General features: G+C 33.6%; 1 protein-coding gene across 3 annotated transcripts in view; it reads right to left on the reverse strand.

The window, feature by feature from the left end:
- The window catches only part of LOC100313746 (synaptotagmin 1), a 66,082-nt gene extending 45,840 nt beyond the window's left edge, over positions 1-20,242 (reverse strand). Inside the window, exons 1-2 of one of the 3 annotated variants that reach the window (XM_085505852.1) lie at positions 19,912-20,242; positions 7,430-7,502 (exon numbers count right to left, since the gene is read on the reverse strand). The gene's annotated coding sequence lies outside the window, so the exon portion shown is untranslated. The remainder of the gene's footprint in view (positions 1-7,429; positions 7,503-19,911) is intronic. The other 2 variants (XM_085505853.1, XM_085505854.1) reach the window with 2 other exon arrangements.
- Positions 20,243-20,423: the final 181 nt, after the last annotated feature.

The following is a 20,423-nucleotide window of genomic DNA, read 5'->3' on the forward strand; positions in this document are numbered from 1 at the left end:
TTAATGCTCAACTTTACATTTTTATGTACATGTACTGTGTTAGCACTGCTGGTAAGAGTTCCTTCGGGCTCCTCACTTATAAATCCTAACTCTGCTGTCCCTCCAGTGCACCTCTCCCATTTCAATTGTATATACCCCTCTTTTGGTCACTTATAGTTATTTGGAGGGGCATATTGAGGGGCTAGAGTGTTAGGGTGCAGTTTAGGGATGATCCGCACGGTCCATACTATTTGCCTTATAACATATAGGGTACTAGTAGTTGGTTAATGATTGTCATGACCCAATGCTAACACAGCATGAATGCACATAAAGCACCAGTAACGTGAATAGCAGACTTTAAGGTTGTCTGTCTACCATATGGACAACAATGATGTCGGGGGAGATCAATCTTACTACACTTTCATAATGTGCACTTTATGAAGTATCTATATCGGGGTTCCGAGGCAAACAAACTTGGTTATAAAATCAGCACTCGATTCTGCTGTAGGTACACGCTCGACTGCAGCAACCATAGAAACACAAAACTGAACTCTAACTGAGGCATGTAATGGGAATTCATCCAACTGAAAGGGCAGGCGACCATATTATTTGATGAAGACAGTTTATCACACTCCCCTGGTGACAAAACATTCTAGTGTAACACTCTTTTACATATACCTATACCCAGGCATTTTGAATCAATTCAAAACTACATACAAGAGTTTGAATGATTGGTTACCCAACCATAATACCAAACAGTCAGACCAATCAAAGAACAGGTTGTTTGTTGATCTGTTTCATCGTATCAAATTGTGCCTTGTGCTTAGACTCAACAAAACAAAATCTCTCATAAATATCACATATCATTTTCTCCATTCTGTTTGCACTGCGACATGATCACCATAATACTGCTAATAAATCAAAACCTTCTACTCTGAAGCCCAGTGAAGCCATTCAACACTTGAAAACTTTGATTGAAACAGTTGAAATATTCTCATTTCATCTATAGTGCACTTATATACCGGGTAGTTAAAAACAAATTAGAATGCTTCGGTTCAGTCTGCGGAAGTGTTAGAGATAAATATATCATATACAAGAAAATACATGTAGCTGATCTGGACCCATGTGGCTTTATGAAAGTAATGGAAATTAAGCAATTCAATTGAATTTGCACACTTATCTTGAAGAATTAAACTCTGAGGAAAGAGCTATATTAAAGCTGGCTGTGAAAATAGGTGATTCTACTGGAAGAAAAAATACTAAAAAATACCTTGATATAAAAGCGCTAAAAAGTCACGCAACAGACTGTTTTCATATATTATTCAATCAAATTTTTCTTCTTTCACTTCATGTTTGATAAGAGCTTAAATTAATAATGCAGCATGGAACATATGGTATAAGGTGGGCGGTTTAAATACAAACACAATAACACTTTTTTTTTCAGAATGATAAAAAAATTCTGACACAGACTTAATGCTGCCATTGCATTTTTGGTAAAATTATTGCAATTTAAGCAATAGAGCCCATGTAAAATAAGATACATTTAGGCTGATGCCCATTAAATATGTGTTAAACTAATTTCTCATGTTCAAAGACCGCATCTCCTTACATTATACCCAGCATGCATTGCTGTCATATGTGCATCATAGCTCTGCTAGGTGAATTGCAACAATCAAGAATTTTATGGCATCCGTGAAGACAAAATTCGACAAAAGTCATTGACACTTGACATGAAATATGCCACAAATATCAAGACTTTTGCTGAATTACAAAATTTGGGAAAATATTTCTATTAAACACAAAGTGAAAGTGGTTTATTTATAGTTTAAATGTTTGCAGGAAATTTGCATACATGTTTCAAAAAAAAAATATGCCTGTGGAACTTCAATATTCAACCATGTGCACTAGAATAGACGCTATGTGTAAGATCGCTATGAATAATAAAAGACTGAACTAGTAAGAATTAAGTGTTGTATGCGGGTCAGTCAATGCATGTATGTACTCGTAGTAATATACTGAGGTTATGGAGACAACCAATCAGTGATGACAGAGTTCAGTGCTGCCTACCGGTACGTAGAATTTACATATAGCGATTCACCAGGCTACTCTTGGGTGTTATCAGAATGGCTAGATTCCAAGCTAACAACGCACTATTAGAGATGCTCTTCTAATAAAGCAAATACAGTGCAATCAATGCATCAATACAGAATGGCAATGATGTACAGTGATACATGCTTTAAGGTGCATTAAAATAAACTTTAAACTACTGAAGGCTTTGATTTATATTCCCCCTCATTCATTTGAAAATGAAATAAAAATCTTTCTCCCAAATATTAAATCAACTTTTGTTACTGGACACGTATGTTTGTCTATCCACACCCCCCTAAAGCATTACAGACATCTAGGAGATTCTTTGGGGGAGTTTCAACTAAGAATATTATTTTATAACGAGGCTACGGGGAAATCAAAGAAAATCTCATCACAAAAACACCTAACAACACTCAGTGATGTCATCAGACACATAGCATCACTATGGCAACTTAGTATGAGTATATCCAATTGAATGATTTCCATGAAACACCTAAGGGTTTGTCGAATTACAATGGGAATAATTTATCAACATCACACAATATTAAATTGCAGAAAAAAATACACCTTAGACATGCATGCACAAGGTTTCCAAGCCCTGCTCTGCTGCACAGCGCCTGTGATTACCCACAATCCTGTGTGGTTTGTAGTTATTACATATAGTGGTCGGTAGAAGTTTGGTGAATTTTTCCAATACACAGCAGTCTGTGTTCATGCTTCATGCATTCTGGAAACGTATTTTTTCAAAATATTTTTTTTTTCTCCAAATTGCTGAATGTTTTGTGAGAGTAGTATTTTTTTTTTTTTGCCAACAGTAAACCAAACATAGTTTATAACCATATTATACAATTCTTTGATAATTATAAAGAAATCCCTAACACCTGGTTTTGTCTTTGAATGCATGTAAAGCAACCCTTGACACTTGCATGACTTTTGGTCATGATTTTGTCGTGGCAAGTCGTGCCATTTTGGGGCACGAACTTGGGAGGCTCTCGCACTGTTCATGAATAGTTCACGAATGTGTGCCTATCAGTGCCCACATTGACACAAACTGGCACTACACGTTCACGCATGGTTTGCGCATAGTTTACGCACTTCTCCCATTGGCACAAACTGTTTGTGCAATTTCGCTCGCACTGCCACACACTGGCACGCATCCTCCTGCATCGTCCCAACGTGGTCACGAACAGTTTGCGCATAGTTCACGACTAGGTCTGACCAAAATTTTTCATAATTCTCCTCCCGACATGGCATGCAGTCGCGACAGGTTCACGCACACTTCACTCCAGTTTATGACTAGTTTGCGCACTGGCACAACTTCAGTCGTGCCAATGCGTGGCACAGAATCGTGCAAGTGGCAGGGTGGCTTTATACATAAATATGCAAATTAGCTGCCAGGTGATGAGGACGAGTACTTAAGTTGCAGATTATACTCCCCAAAGATTGACAGCATTATTATCACCTCTATAAATTGTTCTTCACCAGACTTTGGGGTCGATTTGACATTCTGATCACAAATTGCAAAACAAATACAGCAGATTCTCTAGGAATTTAATACAGTCTGTATGGTAAACCAGTAAAAAGTGTTAGAGAAATCAATGATCAGTGGTACCAATAATAGAGAATTCTGGGTGATTTCAAGTGCTGTGTGCTGTAAACTGCTCTAATTTCAAGCATTTCAAGAATTAAGAAACATTTTATAGCAGTATTTATGAGCTGGGGAATCTCAGAGTTGTATTGTCAGCAACATTTTGTTTAAATGCAACAGTTATAGTATATTCGCAAGTTTTGCAAATTGCCAAAAATCATCAACTGATACCGGTACTACATTTCTGTAGATTCAGTTGTGACTGCAGCATTCCTAACATCAGGGGACAATGTAGAATTTTCTGTTAAAGACTATGGATCATATCAGAGGTACATTACTTGGGGTTTGCAACATGCATAGTACTGCATGGTGACATCATGCAAAGATCCCATTCAAGTCTCATCTCGTAGATAGCGAGACTGATGCTACAACCTTCTGACATGACATAGGCAGTTTGTAATAAAACAATAAAACATGTATTACCACATTCATAGTGAAAAAATGTAATACATCGAAAATGTACAGAAAATATAGTTATGTTAATCCGTCATATCATGAGCAGCTATTTTGATTCACCTGGACCTCCCAGTATCCTAGTTACTTCGGGCATGCGCATTCGCATTTTTCTGAGTTGGAACACTTATGCGAGAGCGAGATTGAAACAGGATCTTGGTATCATGTCACCGTAGTTGCAAACCCCAAGTAATGTACCTCTGATCATATATATATAATCACTACATTATTGAATGTGAAACATACCAAGATACACATCTGAATTTCCAGTTGTTTCTTGCACAGCCAAAAGGTCACCCTCTCTTCTGAAGCATGTGCAGTACAGTCAGAGAATAGATTAGCATTTATCTACACTAAGCTGACTTAAAGCTAGCTTAGCCTGGTAAACTTGTTAAGTTATATTTAGACTGTATATAGTTAATAAATGCTACATTGAACATTATAAAGATCTTGTTACCAAGATAATGTTTATCTTCCCAAAAAACATAAAACAACATCTTTGCACAATTTTTAAATATATTATAGACTGTATATATTTAGACTGTATATACCAGTAGTCAATAAATGCTACATTGAACATTATAAAGATCTTGTTGTCAAGGTGATGTTAATTTTCCAAAAAAAACCATAAAACAACATCTTTGCACAATTTTAAAATTTTGGCTGGAATGTGAAGCAAATTTTATTGACCTACAAATGTATTAAAGCTGCAACATATGTATACTAACTACACATTCTGTTTGGCATTTCAATACATGTAACCGTGCAATCTACTCTTATTCATGTCAATGCATATTTCATAAACTGAACAGGGGGGTGGTAGTCAAAGGAATAAAGTGAATCTGTAGAATCTATCAAGTAAACGCAGCTGCAGCTTTTAACTACATGTAGCTTAAAAGCTATAGTTTAGCTCGTGTCAAATTGCCACATATCTCAAATGTGTGTAATATGAAATCTGCCTAAATACATCTTATTTTTGTAACATAGGTAAACACCACAAAGAATACATTAAAATAATTGACGATAATAATACTTACATACAAAAATTGTAAGTTTTTGTGAAAAGCCAGCCAGCTAAGAGAAAGTTGGAAGTTAACTGTATACACTCAGAGTGTAGTGAATATTAAAACATTTTAAGTACCAAACTTTATTTTATTATATGTACTGGTTGGCTGGAATATAGCTTTGACATGGTACATGTATGTATACACATGCACTATGTACATGAAGGCCCAGCATAATGCATATATATATGCTTTGAGCAAATAGTGAAGTTCAAACCCAACATTACTAGTAATAATACAAGTATTTTTTAATAATGCGAATAAAGTTGTTTAATTCCGTCAAACAAATAAGGATACAGAAACGATAATAACAGGTATATTTATGAAGTTAAAATTTGTTCAAACTTGAAAAAAAAAAATATTTAAACGCCTCAACAACATTGATGGTTTAAAAAGATCTATTGTCACTTAGTCCACATTTGATTTGTTTCAACGTTCCTATTTTTTATTGACTGGCATGATTCTATTCAGACATGATTCAGATCACTTTACAACACCCACTGATATGAGGAACTGGACTAAAGAAAGCCATTCCATTCCTAAATAATATTTTCACAATTTATATTATTGTTAGAATAGTTGATAATTTTCATTTGTAATTAAATCAAAATAACTAAATAAAAATTAAATTAAATAAAAATATTTGACTAGAGGTATTGTCCAAAATGTTTATTTTACTTTGTTTTAAATTATTATACATCAATTCTTCCAGTGGCAAACACAACGTCTCTCACTCATATTATTTTTTTTATTAGACGCATAAAATCCTTAGGAAAGGATAAAAAGGGTCTTACAGAAAGAAATTAAAACAAAAAATAAAAAACTTTTCTAAAAAAATAAAACAAATCAAAAACAATAAAGACAATTTATGATGAAATGAAACTTCCCTTTCATATGATGAAAGGGAAGTTTTCAACATTTTGAATAATGAAAAAGTTTTAGTCTAGTAAAGTCATGCAAATCAATGTTGTTGATCTGATCAGGAAGGCAGCTGACGCCACTTGTGTTCGAATGTCAGCGACGGAGAATTTAAAAATCAATAGAACGTTGACTGTGTAGATAAATAATGATCTTTTATCAACCCAACTCAAAATTTTGATTATTGCCGACCAACAGAATAATTAACAGGCATTATGCGGTACACTGGTTGTGGCTGTATGCTTCCCTCAGTTAAAGCGAGGGAGTCATCTCCTGCGGATGCGAAAGATGGACATAGCATGTTTGTAATGATTTGAGGCTATGACGTTTAGTTTAGTTATTTGCATAATGATATTGATACATTGTATGGAACATCTCGTGAGTATTTAGACTCAGTTCCAGGCCTAGCAGTTGAGCAATAAACACCTTGGCTACAAGTGCTCCTCTCCAGTGTGTTATTCTCCTCCCGGATCTGGTGACCAATACTCACTTGGTTCACTCTACCTTGAGAAGTCTGTTCTCAGTTTACAATGTTGTTGTTTACAAACAAGCGTCTACTCATGAGCCTTTGCGTTTTTAGCATGCACTGTTATCGCCGCTTAGGATTCAATTCTTGTGCATGTGCAGGTAACAACTCTTCCGCATTGCAATTTATGTATTTTTCACACGTATGGTGATTATTTTAATCATACACATACAATTTAAAAACCAAGGCTTAATTATTTGCAATTGATAGAATGTCAGTCACTACACTTTCAAACAAATCACATACATACACACCGTATAAAGGCCAATAATAAACATCAATGTGGTACTTTAACAAAATTTGAAATACAGAAATTTGTGACATCTAGCACCTTTTCAGGTGTAACTGGTCTATTTCACAAACAAATTATACAACAAATACAATACTCCAGAAAAATTATAAAGCAATAAAACAAGTACCGGTAGTACCTAAATGTACCAAAAGACATCAATTAGGAAATTAGTATTTTTTATACTAATTCAAGTTGTAATTCCAGATTGATATCAGTTTACAGATAAAGAAATGATGTCTTCTATTCAATATAATTCATGGGGTCAACGGTATTCAATCCCAAAAACAGAACAACCAATTCAACATGCTGCTGAGTACAAGTCAGCTGAGGACATTCCTCAGACCCTGATGCAAGCTGAACATGCTAACATCTGCACCATACCCACCTCTTGTAATTGGAATACTCCATAAAATTGAAGGAGAGAAGGGTTAGAATGGCAGGGATAACTAAAGTTGCCTCACCTACTAGGTCTTGCTCTGTTTCCAGGTTCAATCTAGATATAGATATAGATATCTACATACACGGGAGATTTGTCTGAAAATAAAAAGAATGTATATTAAAGTAATTTACTGTGATATAAAATAAAGCATGATCCATTTATATAATAAATATGTTACCATTTTCAGAACTCAAAATTCTTAAAGACTATTTTTTTAATGTGCCCCACTTGACTGCCTTAGGTGCCTTCAGGAGAGTCTGGTAATAATTTCAAATGGACTGATTTTTATAAGTGCTAGCCTTAGAATGCCTTCATATTACCATTCATAAGCATGCATTTTCTGCTTCAAGCATCACCTGGTGCATGTATAGTATGCAAGACTCCAGTAGTAGATTTCTAGATGCAGAAAAAATTATAATTGATACCAATAGTTTCTTTTGGAAAAACTGCAGCTAAGCCTGTCTGTCATATAAAAAAAATGTTCAATTTTGCCTGAAAAATTACCTATAATTCTTTATGATAGAACAGTTAGACAGAACGTGATCCTATTTCTTCAAAATGGCTGCAATTACCAAACATGTCACATCAGTTTTCAGGGCATATATACATGTATGTGAGTGCAATATGTGATTGGAATGCATTATGCTACTACTGGAGGTCACAGTGCATCAAATACATGTGCATTCAGGGAAAAGCACTTCTCATATTTTTATTGTGTTAATGATTGACATCAAGTCAAATTTTAATATTACCGTAACAATTTCACATGTGTCAGTTAAGGTATAGCTAATTCAAGGGCATTTATTAGAACAACAATGAAATGTTATTAATGTTACTGTCATTATTCTTAGACCACGCATTCTCTTAGCCTCAACTGATTTCCGCGGTTGGTAGTGTGGCTGAGAACCAGAATCAGTATCTGCCACAGGCAACATTTTACACACACACCAGGTGATTAAGCGTTTTTTTTTAAATACGCTATATTACTAATAGTTTTTTTTTATTTATTTATATACCAAACACAAAAATGTAAGTCCACTCTTACACATATTGGCATGAAGGATCCTTATCTGGGCGTTTCTGAGCATCACATGAATGGGATTACCAATGTAATTCTGTTGAAACAATTGCAGAAAACGTAACAAACATTTTCTGGTTAAAGCGAGGGAGTCGTCACCTGCGCATGCATCAGATGGCCATAGCGTGTCAATGTTCACAAACAAGCGTCTACCCATGAGCCTTTGAGTTTTTAGCGTGTGTTGTTAGTATCACTTGGGACTCAATTCCCGCTTGTGCGCAAGTGACAACCCTCCCGCTTTAAGTGAGCTCATAATGACGTGTTTGTCTGTTTTGAGTACACTTTTTGTATCACTACAGGTGTTCAAGCATTCACTAAATATACACATTAAGAATACAAGAATATTTGAATATTCAAATTAGCCTGTGGCAGAAATGCATTCAACACGTTCATTCGATGCCTAGAGAATTAAAACCACAGTAAAATCTATGTGTTTGCGATTTTCTCGAGACTCGTGTAAATATGTCTCCAACATAATAGGTGATTTTCCGTTCAACTGCGAGATCTTGCGAGATGCATGAAAGACGCGCGTGGAACGTCTGCCGCAAAAATCGAACGATTTGATTTTCGTAACTCACATTGACCGGCCGATCTTCGACAGAGGAATATTGCTTTTGAATACCCTCACTTAATCAAAATTGTCTATCATCAAATGTGTACAGCACATTATTAAGAATGGAAATGCCCCCCAAAATATTTTTGCGTTTGTCGAATCCCACGCGATGTTTGACGCCACTACGACGCTATGACCTTTGTTTGTCCTGTTTTTACGTTCCATTTCACGCATAACGCGTGATTCTCGTAGTGAATGGAAAATGGTCTATTAAAGCAATTTCAGTACACTTTCAATCTAATATGTGTCAACCATTGTAGAAAGCTTAACTATTCACTGGCTCATATTTTTGCTGATTTCACTGAAAGCTGGAAAATGATTCATGTTGGTAAGCTCATGTGTTTACTTTCACAATTACTATTCAGTCACTTAAAGCAGGGGAGTCGTCACCTGTGCATGCGTCAGATGACCATAGCATGTCATTGTTTAGAAACAAGCGTCTACCCATGAGCTTTTGCGTTTTAGCGCGCGTTGTTATCGTCGCTTGGTACTCAATTCCTGCGCATCCGCTGGTGACGACCCTCTCGCTTTAAAACAATCAGTTGAAATTAAAAAGGAATTCTAGAATATTAGTGAAAGTATCATGAAGAAACGTCAACAAAATTAACATACATTGTACAAGGCAAGTACATGTATGTATATCCCTATTTGATATTATTTCAGCCATACCACCACATTCAAAATTCAACTGCTTCACTTTTTGTATGTGATGAATACATAATCCCACAATATTGTCAGGTATTGTCAGGTAGACACTTGTGGTTGCCATCAGAATAGAATCAATTCTCGCCTACAGCTCAGATTGATACAAAATAATGGCAGTAATCACTCGTGAATACAGACATCAACTTACTAGAAAATATCCTGGAATTATATTTAATTATTCAATAAAACCCTCAAGAAATGTCATCAAACCATGCACTCTCACAAAGTCTACTCTGAATACTGAAACCAATCAATTATTTATTTATATACAAGATTATCCAATGGGGGATTGAAAAAAAACATAATATTTTTATATAATATATCAGTCTGCATAGATGCAGTTCTTTGCACTTTGCTGATGCCATCACTGTGTCAAAATAAATAATATTTGAATACATATCTGTAAAAATAAAAATATATCTATGCTCTCTCTGTTGCTAATAAATAGTACTAGTAAATGAGATTTTTTTTCAAGACTGGATGACTTTTAAATTCAACAGCAGAGTATCAGCTATGTGCAGCTGTTTTGCATAACATAATGTTTACATCAACCAACACACTGAGGAGGTATAAAAGTGAACCAATACAGATACATGCATATTAAAAAAAAAAAAACTATGCACATTTTTTTTCTTTTTTATCTTTGTAAATTTCTAAGAAAATCATTTTGAAAAATATTTTGGCAGCTAACACCATCAAATGCACACCTTTTATTAAAATTAATGCAAACAAGAACCAAGAATCTAGTTTTCTTTGTATTAGGCATACAGTTGTATGTGTACTTTTATGAATTTAGCAATGTCCATACCAATTTTATTAGTCAAATCAACTGTCATCAAAAACCTGTGAACTATGGGTCAATTATAATACCACATAGTAATAACTTGTACTATGCCATCAATTATACAGCAGATAGGACCGCTCCTCAATTCTCAGGGGTGAGCCATTTTATCTGCTCCTAGTGATAACACCATTGTTTTATTGATGAATGCAGTTAATTCAAGTCACTCACAACAAGTAATTAGAGTGAGAGTTAATGAATAGTTAACGAGATTATGAGAACAATAACAACGCACTGCGTAGTATCACACAGATAAGCAGGATGCAATCACCTACTAATGATTGGCTAAAAATAGAAACACTACACGCAACAGTTCCCGCATTAAATATCATTCAGTCAGGAGAGACATCACTGACACGTAGTCCAGACTACGGACTTCAACATCTCCATCAACTTTTTTTATGAAAATTACAAGTGCTGAACGAATATAGAGCATTTTTACACAGAAATTGCATTTTTGGTGATGTGACAGGGCTGTATGACCATTTTCTTATCATTATATGAAGTTAATGTGCTGTCAAAATGATAAACGCATGCAACCACCTGTCGACTTTAACCAAGGTTCTCAGTGGTCTCCAAAGAATATTGATAGATTTGCAAAACCATACAATATGTTAATCACTCTATTGTATTCAGTGTTATGGTGTTCCCTTACTCACTTAAATATGAATGCATTATTAAATAAATCTTAGCTAGTGGCCTCAGCTAATGAGTCGTGGAGTAATTTTAGACTTACCCAGGGTACATTTGTTGGCACTTAACATGGTGAATGGTTTGAATTTGGTACATATACACATACTCAAAAAAAATTATATATTTAGTTCATTGTCTGTTTGGGCTTACTCTCCGGCAACACAAAAGCCTGTAACTAATTAACAAAGAATAATGAATATTTCACATTATGAGTGAATACATTAACCCTTATCTGATCAAGTCGATGTAAAAAGTTATGGGCGGCTTAGGCGAAATGTGAGCAAAATCGGGAACCTGACGTATGAATTCATATGACTTGTACACCTGGACAGCATCAAGTACATGCATCTACCAATCTTTCACACTACCATGAAAAAGCAAAGAAAATAGTAATCCATCTTAGAGAGCATCCAATAAAACTACCATATTCATACAAGCATCTAGCTCGTAATTAAAGGAATGATGAAGTTTAATTGCATTCTCATAGGTACCAAACAGCGTCCAGACTAATTTTGGAAAATCTGTTGACATATTTGTTATTTTGTTATTGTGTAAGTAAGCTATTTGCATATCAATAATGTTAATATAATAGTTATAGCTATATTCCATAAAAAAATTGTGATAAAACCAAACCAAAAAACAAAAACAAAAATGGGTTATTTTTTGTTCATTTCCAGAAAAATTTTGAATTTTTTTTTTATTTCCAAAAAAATTTGGAAGTGGAAAATTAAACTTTGTTTACTTCATCCGAAAGCAAAATGTTTACACTAGAATTTTGTTGGAAAGGCATATAAAAGTTGAAAAACGTACTGATATACAACTAGTTGGCACAGCAAACACTCAAAATAAGAAAGTATTTGTATTATGAATGAATACCTTAGAATCTACATAATAATAGATGCAAGCATATATATATAGCCTACTTTAATCAGATAAAAAGATACTCTAAATAACTTGAAGGTATGTATGTTTAGCACCATAGTTGCCAAAGAGACTGACACCACTTAAAGGTTAGGGTGACACGTTGCCATAGTGGTGAGAAACAAAAAGTATAAACAAAAAACAAACACAAAAACATCCGGAAGAGATTACATACCATATGAGTCACACATATCGAAACGGTGTCATATACAGGGCTGCTATGTGTATTCAAAGACAAGGTTTGTATTCAAACTAAATAAAACGATTTCTCACTTGTTGAATCCTTCATAACCTTTGACTGCATAACAAGTTCAAGTGTTCAGATTCATAAGATGAACTTGAAATTTATGAAGGTCACGATTGAAGCTCATATGACTTTAAAATAAATATACATGTTCTAAAACCCATGTGGTCTAACAAATGAATTTTTAAGTTTTCTCTAGTTGTCCTCCTGGACATAAAAGATGAACACAAAACGAAGTCATTTTCATTTGTTCAGCAAAAGTTGTCATTTTGATAATAGAATAATACTCAATAATCTCATAAATTTAATTATTATGTCTATTATTTGGCTTCTATTTTTAACGCAAAGCAAAGGTAATTTCCATGTAGCATGATTTAGAATAGAAGCGAATCTTTGTGAATCCATGCACGATGCAACATGTACTATTCAAAAACATTAACAAATTAAAGTGATTCAAACGTGCAATCGAATGAGAAGCTGAAATAATCACCATGTCCAAATGCATTGAAATACATCCAAATTTTGAATGTTTATTATATATTTCTCATAATTAAGACAGTTAGAGCTATATTCAAATTTTGTTTTACTCAGAATGTTACTGCACACATATGCAATGCATCGTGGGAGCGAACCTCCCATCATATATAATGGAAAACTATAAGTATCACCCTGTAAACTCACTAAATAATGTCATTTTTTTTCAAATGTTTTCACAATGGGCCATTCCAGTTTATATCTGCACCCACCCCCCACCCCCCACCCCACCCCACTGGCCCAATATTGGGAATCATGTCAATAAAAACATGCAACTATTTCACCCCATGTTACCGAGCACAATTTTGTACCTTGTACAATGCATCTCCAAAAATCATTTGGTGACCCTATTTTTTTTTTTCATTTTCATTAACTTTTTCATTAACAACTTTTTAATGGGTGCCCTTCAAAATAGACAGCTAATTCCTCCATAAGTTTTAATTAATGTCCCCTCAGATTCAGAATACTAATTAAATTTAAGACAGTATTTGTCAATATGGTAAATTTATTACTTTTTCTTCAAATATACAAATGAACCTCTTCTAGACAAGACAAAGAAATCTCTATAATCTTTCATTTTATGGGATCTTAAAATAATATTTTGGTAAAACTTTTGATTGATTACATCTTGAGCACTTCATTGAAAATGATAAATTTCCCAATAAAATATTACTGCCGGAAGAGAGTACTTCAAGAACCAATGTTTCTTGTTCCTTATCTAGCTATTGCTACTTGAAGCTGTTAGATAAAGTAAACATTGACTATAAACATCGTACTTCATATCAATTCTGCTGAACTGACTTCAAACAAAATGTTTTTGATCAGTCAATATTTGGAAAAAGCGAGCTATGTCTAGTTATCAATGGAATTGTTTATAACGCACAGCAGTATAAATAACATGAAACTCAAAAATATTGAACACTACCGGTATATACCTAATATATACCACTATATATTTAGGTTTTATTTTTGCTTGGAATTTATTTTTGCTATTTTCGCTGAAGGGATGTTTCCGTGAAAATAAAATCCAGTGAATATACTTTTTTTCCTATATTTTACATTAAACTCATCAAAAATCAGTGAAAATAAATTCCACACAATACGCCCAAAAAGCCCTTTCAGCAAAAATTAATTCCAGCGAAAATAAAGTATTCCACAGTATATTATAAGGTTTAGGTCATATCATTTTAAAGCAATACCAGTAATCATTCATAGAAGTATAAATTAAACATCAGGAAAACTTATTGCTAATAGAAAATGTACATTACAGTAGCATGTTTCACAAAAATGTGTGATTTTTAATTTCCCTCAATTTTTGAAGTGGCTAAACCAGTTTGAAATTAGCTGTGAAAACAATGCAGTTTTAGCCAGTATTGGTATACATTAGTATGTGTATATTACCATAGTGATGAAAAAACTAAAAATACGTACATTTGAATGTAAAGTGTTACATGCATGCATGTGACCTCAATTTAAAATGATTATAATGCATGAGAAAACTGACTCACAATAATTGTAGTTAAGAGACTATTAATTCTCTAACCAGTACTCTCTAACAATGGAAAGCAGAAATACACTATTCATGCGTAGCATGCATAGCAAAACCTCACATAGAAACACATTCCAATACAACACAACAATAAAACACCAAGTAATTGCTTGCTTATAAAGTGTGTGGGGTCCATGAACAAGATTTTTATCCTGACTTAATAGATAACAAAACTATTTCAACAGGGACTACCCAGTAATAACTTAATTCAAGAAAAGGGGTTCAATTGATTTTGATGGGTTTATTTATCTTATGAACAACTTTCCTTGAGGTCATGATTGCCAAGCATATTGCCTAATAGCAATAAATAACAGATCCAAAAAATCTACTAAATTGCCCATACTGCTGATTTATATTCAAATGAATTGAATCTGAAGAATCTACATAAATGACAAAATATGAAGAGGATTTAAATTGTCAATATTTAAATCCAAATGTTACAGTCACTTGGTTTTGGTAAAGTGTGAATCTGGAAGCCCTCTGGATTTTGTAAATGTAATAATAATTTTGAACATAAAATAAGAAAAACAACCAATTTCCAGAGAAAGCATAATGATATATATTCAACAAATCATCAATATTCAGTGATTCAGATGCTTACCAGATGAATATCAGCAATTTTCTGGTATTTTTATTTTTTTTCAAAATGTCCTTAATGTGGTCAATCATTTCCGACAAAGGACCCAAGTGTTTTCGGTTAAATTTACTGTTTTACACCCAAAATATGGCAAATAATTATGCAATTTGGTTCCCTCAGAATAGAGGGTTTTCAAGTCCTGTTACAGAATTAGCCTCCCCTAAAAAAATAAGACAGGGTTACCTTGAATTACAAAATGAGGGCTATTTCTTCAAAAATCTACCAAAATAAGATGGCTTGACCAGTAATCGTCATATCAACCTTTAATAGTAATTATCATTCACTGAATAGTGAAAATTGATATTCTACCCACAATTTTATTTCCCTGACTTGTCAGAAAAAGAAAGCTAAGCAAACTAGATGACTCATCTGACTGTTATAAATGCATCATGTGACCTTCAAACTATTTCCTTCACAATTATAACTATATTGGTTTTATTAGAAGCTTTCAGTGTGACATTCAGTGTTAGGTGTGGCATAAAAACATTCTACCAAATCAATGATTTCAATCACATAAACCCATACATTAGGGATGCATCTAAGTAACAAAGCAAATGTAGTAAATTTAACACATTTTTTATTTATATTTATGCCTTGAAATTGATGATTTTCACAGCCGAGATCTCATGTAATGCATGGAAGACCGAACGTCTGCCACAAAAATTGAATTATTTGATTTTGAACTTGATTTTCTCTTTTTTATATTAATGTCTTATCTTTCAGAAATGAATACTGCATTGAGGTGAACTTACTTCATCGTAATTGACCATCATCAAAAGTGTGTAGCACATTACTGGACAGGGAAATACACAAGAAATTGTTTGGCGTTTGTTGAATCCCTCAGAATGTTTTGAAATAATAACTTGAATGCCTCAGTGAAGTTATAAATCCCCCATACCCCTAACAAATTTCTACCACTCAGCAATATATTTGTATATACCGTAAAACACTTTATTTTAGCTGGATTTAATTTTCGCTGAAAATGCTTTTTGGGTGTTTTGTATGGAATTTATTTTCACTAATTTTTTACAAGTTGAATGTAAAATATAGGAAAAAAAGTATATTCGCTGGATTTTATTTTCACTGAATCATCCCTTCGGGAAAAAATAGTGAAAATAAATTCCAAGCAGAAATACATTACTTTACAGTACATGCCACAATCAAAGTATTAAAGTACATGCGAGGAAGTACAAGTAATACTATAACTTAAATCAATTATGTATTCTTACTAAAACATACTGGATTAGACTTTATCTTACATACAGAGCAGAGTGCATTAAGTTAATCTTGGTGCTACACAGTAACTGTTGTAGATATAAACAATCTAGCCAATTAAAGATAACATACTACAGTTACACTTGGTGCTAAATGCATTCTGTACATTTACATCGTATCACAAAACCTCATTGTAATGACCAGAGACAGAGGGAAGAAATGAAAACAATTTGGCAATTCCATTAACCCCTGAATATTGTTGCACTGGTATATATTCGTGGTTTTCTACTACCTATTAAGTTTTCATGATTGATTTGTTTACATCAGTTCTGAGAATTAATCAGACAGTCAGTTAGCAAGATGACTTACAACTGACACACGCACAAGTCATACCATTTCCATTCTGATTAAAATCAAATACAGGAGCTCCATTTTGTTTTCATATTTTTTTATTTATGAATTTGTTGTATTTTTATAATTTATTTATTTGTTTTTGATTTTTATTATTTATTTATGATTATTTTGGGGGTTTTACTTGCCGTTACCAAGTTTGTGTATATATGTACCATGGTTGTATAAACACATACTAGCGAGACAGTAGCCAAGTGCAATTTTTCAAAATGATACGTGTTCAATAATCAAAATAAACGAACAGTTATTTTGTTGTGTTTTAAAATTTAATATTTCTCAAAACACATATAATGTAGATACAAACAAAATTGAAGGATAATTATTGAATTTGTAAACTAGAATGGCAAATCATTACAATATGTTAACAATCCATAGTGAATACCGCAAAATATGCTATCTGTACAATGGCGCCATCAAGTCTAAAACAAGGCAAAGTGTTTTAGCTCAGTTGTAAGCCATCTATCTAACTGACTCATGTCTGAATAACTCTCAGAACTGCTGTAAATGTAACTCCATTAATGTAAAAGCATTGATGGAATGACCATAGCTAATTGCATATAAATAACAAAACTGGGTAATTTGCATAAAAAGTATGGGTTGGCATACTATAGGTTACTGGAAACAAAAACTGAGAGGTATCAAGACATTGGAAGCGCGTTTAAGGTAGTTTGCTATTTAAAAAAAAATACTGTAATGTTCAAAACTCTGAAATAAACATATATGGGCACCAAACAAGGTTTCCCACAAAACGACCTCAAAAATTAATTAATCAAAAATGTTTTGAGTAGTTTACAATTGGTTTTTTTTCCAAATGGCAATTTTTGAATTATTTTGCATGCGACTTTTTGAAAACACATGCTTCTTTCGTCGTAAAAACTTCAAATAAGAATGATTTGCATGTATGGACATCATCACACAACAATTTACCATGTTAAATTTTTTCTATGTTTCAATGTTAGCGAGCTACCTTAAGTGATCACCTCCATGACCTTTGAATTTTGAGAATTCACTCAGATTTCATTTTGAAGATTCTCACATAGTGATTTTCATCAAGATTTTATGAACAGAAAAGAAGAAACATTGTCTAGGTCAAAAGGTGACAACAGCAGACGATTACAAAGACACAAATATGTCATAGATAACCAACTGCCAATAAATACACATGTCAAGAATACAAGATAGCCAGGAAAGATAGGGAACATGTGAGGTCTTGTTGTTAGCTGACATTATTTGCTTACTTTAGATTGGTTTAGGAGTCGACCGTTAGAAATTCTGAGAGGGAAGATGATAGAATAACTGCGCATTTTTGTTGTGTTCACTTATAGTTTTGAGATAGATTTGTTTTTTCACGATGATGTTGCATCATTTTTTTTCGGTATTTCTCAGTTACATGTACATCTGAGTGGGTTTTTTTAGGTATGTAAAATTTATTTAATTGTTTATTGCAGAATTTTTGAAATGTATCCCATCACCCCAACACCACTCCTCTTGTTCCTAACGTTTCTAATGGTCAACCTGTTAGTGTTAGTCTGTATTGTACACCTAGATTAACTGCACCTAGTGTATGTTTAGTACATGTATTTTGGGAGTTGGCAGAAGCAGATGAAAGGAGGGGTGACAACTTCTTTTTGAGGAGTTATACATAGATAGGAATGTATTCCATAAAAAAGAGGGAGAAAGAGAGATGGGGAGGGATGTAATAAAAAATGTAATCTGACCTTGTCAGCTACTTAAAAAATTACACCCTTTTCAATACCAGTAAAATATGATACAATTCTTAATAGAGTTAAGCCTTATTACTAGGGTTGTCCATTCAATATGAACATGCAAATTTTACCAGGTAAGGTAATGAAACATGACTGGCGATTACAGAATTGATAAACAAATTTGAAAATCCACACAATTGAAAAATGTTGTAAACACTCTAGTTAAAGCGATACACACTGCATGTTCATGTAGGGTGATGTTTCAGGATTAGGACATACAGAGAGGTACATGCACATGTAAAACATTACCCTGACAAGCAAGAATAAAATATTAACAATTTTTTTAAAGATAATTACTCTGCCAATTGAAGAATTACTTATATACTTATACAGTTCAACCAGTTCGTTGGACATGCAACTTTTTTTATTTACTTTTAAACCCAGGAATTCAATTACTGTGAACAAAAAAGCAACCCAATCAGCAGTTATATTTCAATATAACTCCGTTTTTCTAACAAAGTAGCAATATTGATACTAGCTTACTATTGCAACTGTCACATCTATCTATATTTTTATTTTGTTTTCAGCCTAATATTGCCAGACTACTTTTTCATTCAAGTAAAAAAAAATTATGTGGTGTTTACAACTAGACCTACCCTATTTTTTACAACTCAAAACTTTTTGGGCTGTATTTGAGAAAAAGTTGCAGGCTTTGATTGAGATTTTAATGGAAAATTAAAATGATTTATGACTTTCATATCATTTCATTTTTATTATAAGTCAAAATATAAAACAGAGTTATAACAAATAAAAAATATATAGAAAAATAAAAAAAATCCCTCCCTATTTATTATAGGAACAACCACAACATTATTTATTATCGTGGGTCACTGGCGAGTACAATTACTAACTGTACCAGCCAGTTCTTAGTAAAGATAATTTAACTTGAATTTGACCACATTTTCCCCTACTCCAGGTATATTGATTAATTCAATGACTTTAGCAAAATGTAATGTAATGTTTGTTTGTTTTTTAATGTGGACGAATATATTTGTGATAAACATTGGCGTTGAAGACCCTTATAATCAATGTAGTATTAAAGAAAACGACACGTAAAGAAGTGGAGCAGTCGTTGACCGAGAATGTTTAAATGGCAGAGGAATAAGGAGAAAAGAAACACGTGAAAGACGAACGGTAATTGTCTAACACGGAGAGATAATGAAAGTGTGGGCGTGTTTACAGATCTGAGTGTTGACGATCGCAATGTTTTCCACAGACCCATTAAATATTTACTGGGGAGCGATCGCACAAAATAATGATACACATTTTGTGTTAATTTATCAGTGAGTAAACTTACCTTTTATTTTGTTGGTATGAAATTACCAAACGACGAAAAGTATCGGGGCCACAAAGATTGTTATCGCAGGTGGTTGCTTTTACCGGTATATGGCTGCTCCTGTTTATTTTATCGCCAGTATCGTCGTCTTTCAATCGTCGCCTACCACTCTCCCAGCGCCCGTACTTCTTTCTTGAATCTCTTCTGGTTGATATCCTATCGTCTGAGCGTGGGAGAAATTATCAGAAGCTAGACAACAATAAATGCCCTCGTATTAGAAATGACAACCACACTCACATCGTACAGAAAGCGGTAGCTGTTGATGTCATTCTAAAACGTAACCACAATTCGCGTGGGCAGGTTCTCTCTCGCGAGATTTGGGTGATATAATTTATTCACGTGATTTTATTACAGGGGAGCAATTAAACATTCAGAGGGGCCGTGTCGCCAACTAATAATATCAATATGCACCAATGACCTTGGTCAAAAATAAGGAAACATTGAAATATTGCTAATCGTTTCGTTAGTTTTCT

Source organism: Saccoglossus kowalevskii, chromosome 12, assembly GCF_978046115.1.
Source record: "Saccoglossus kowalevskii chromosome 12, keSacKowa6.1, whole genome shotgun sequence".
NCBI classification, from domain to species: Eukaryota; Metazoa; Hemichordata; class Enteropneusta; family Harrimaniidae; genus Saccoglossus; species Saccoglossus kowalevskii.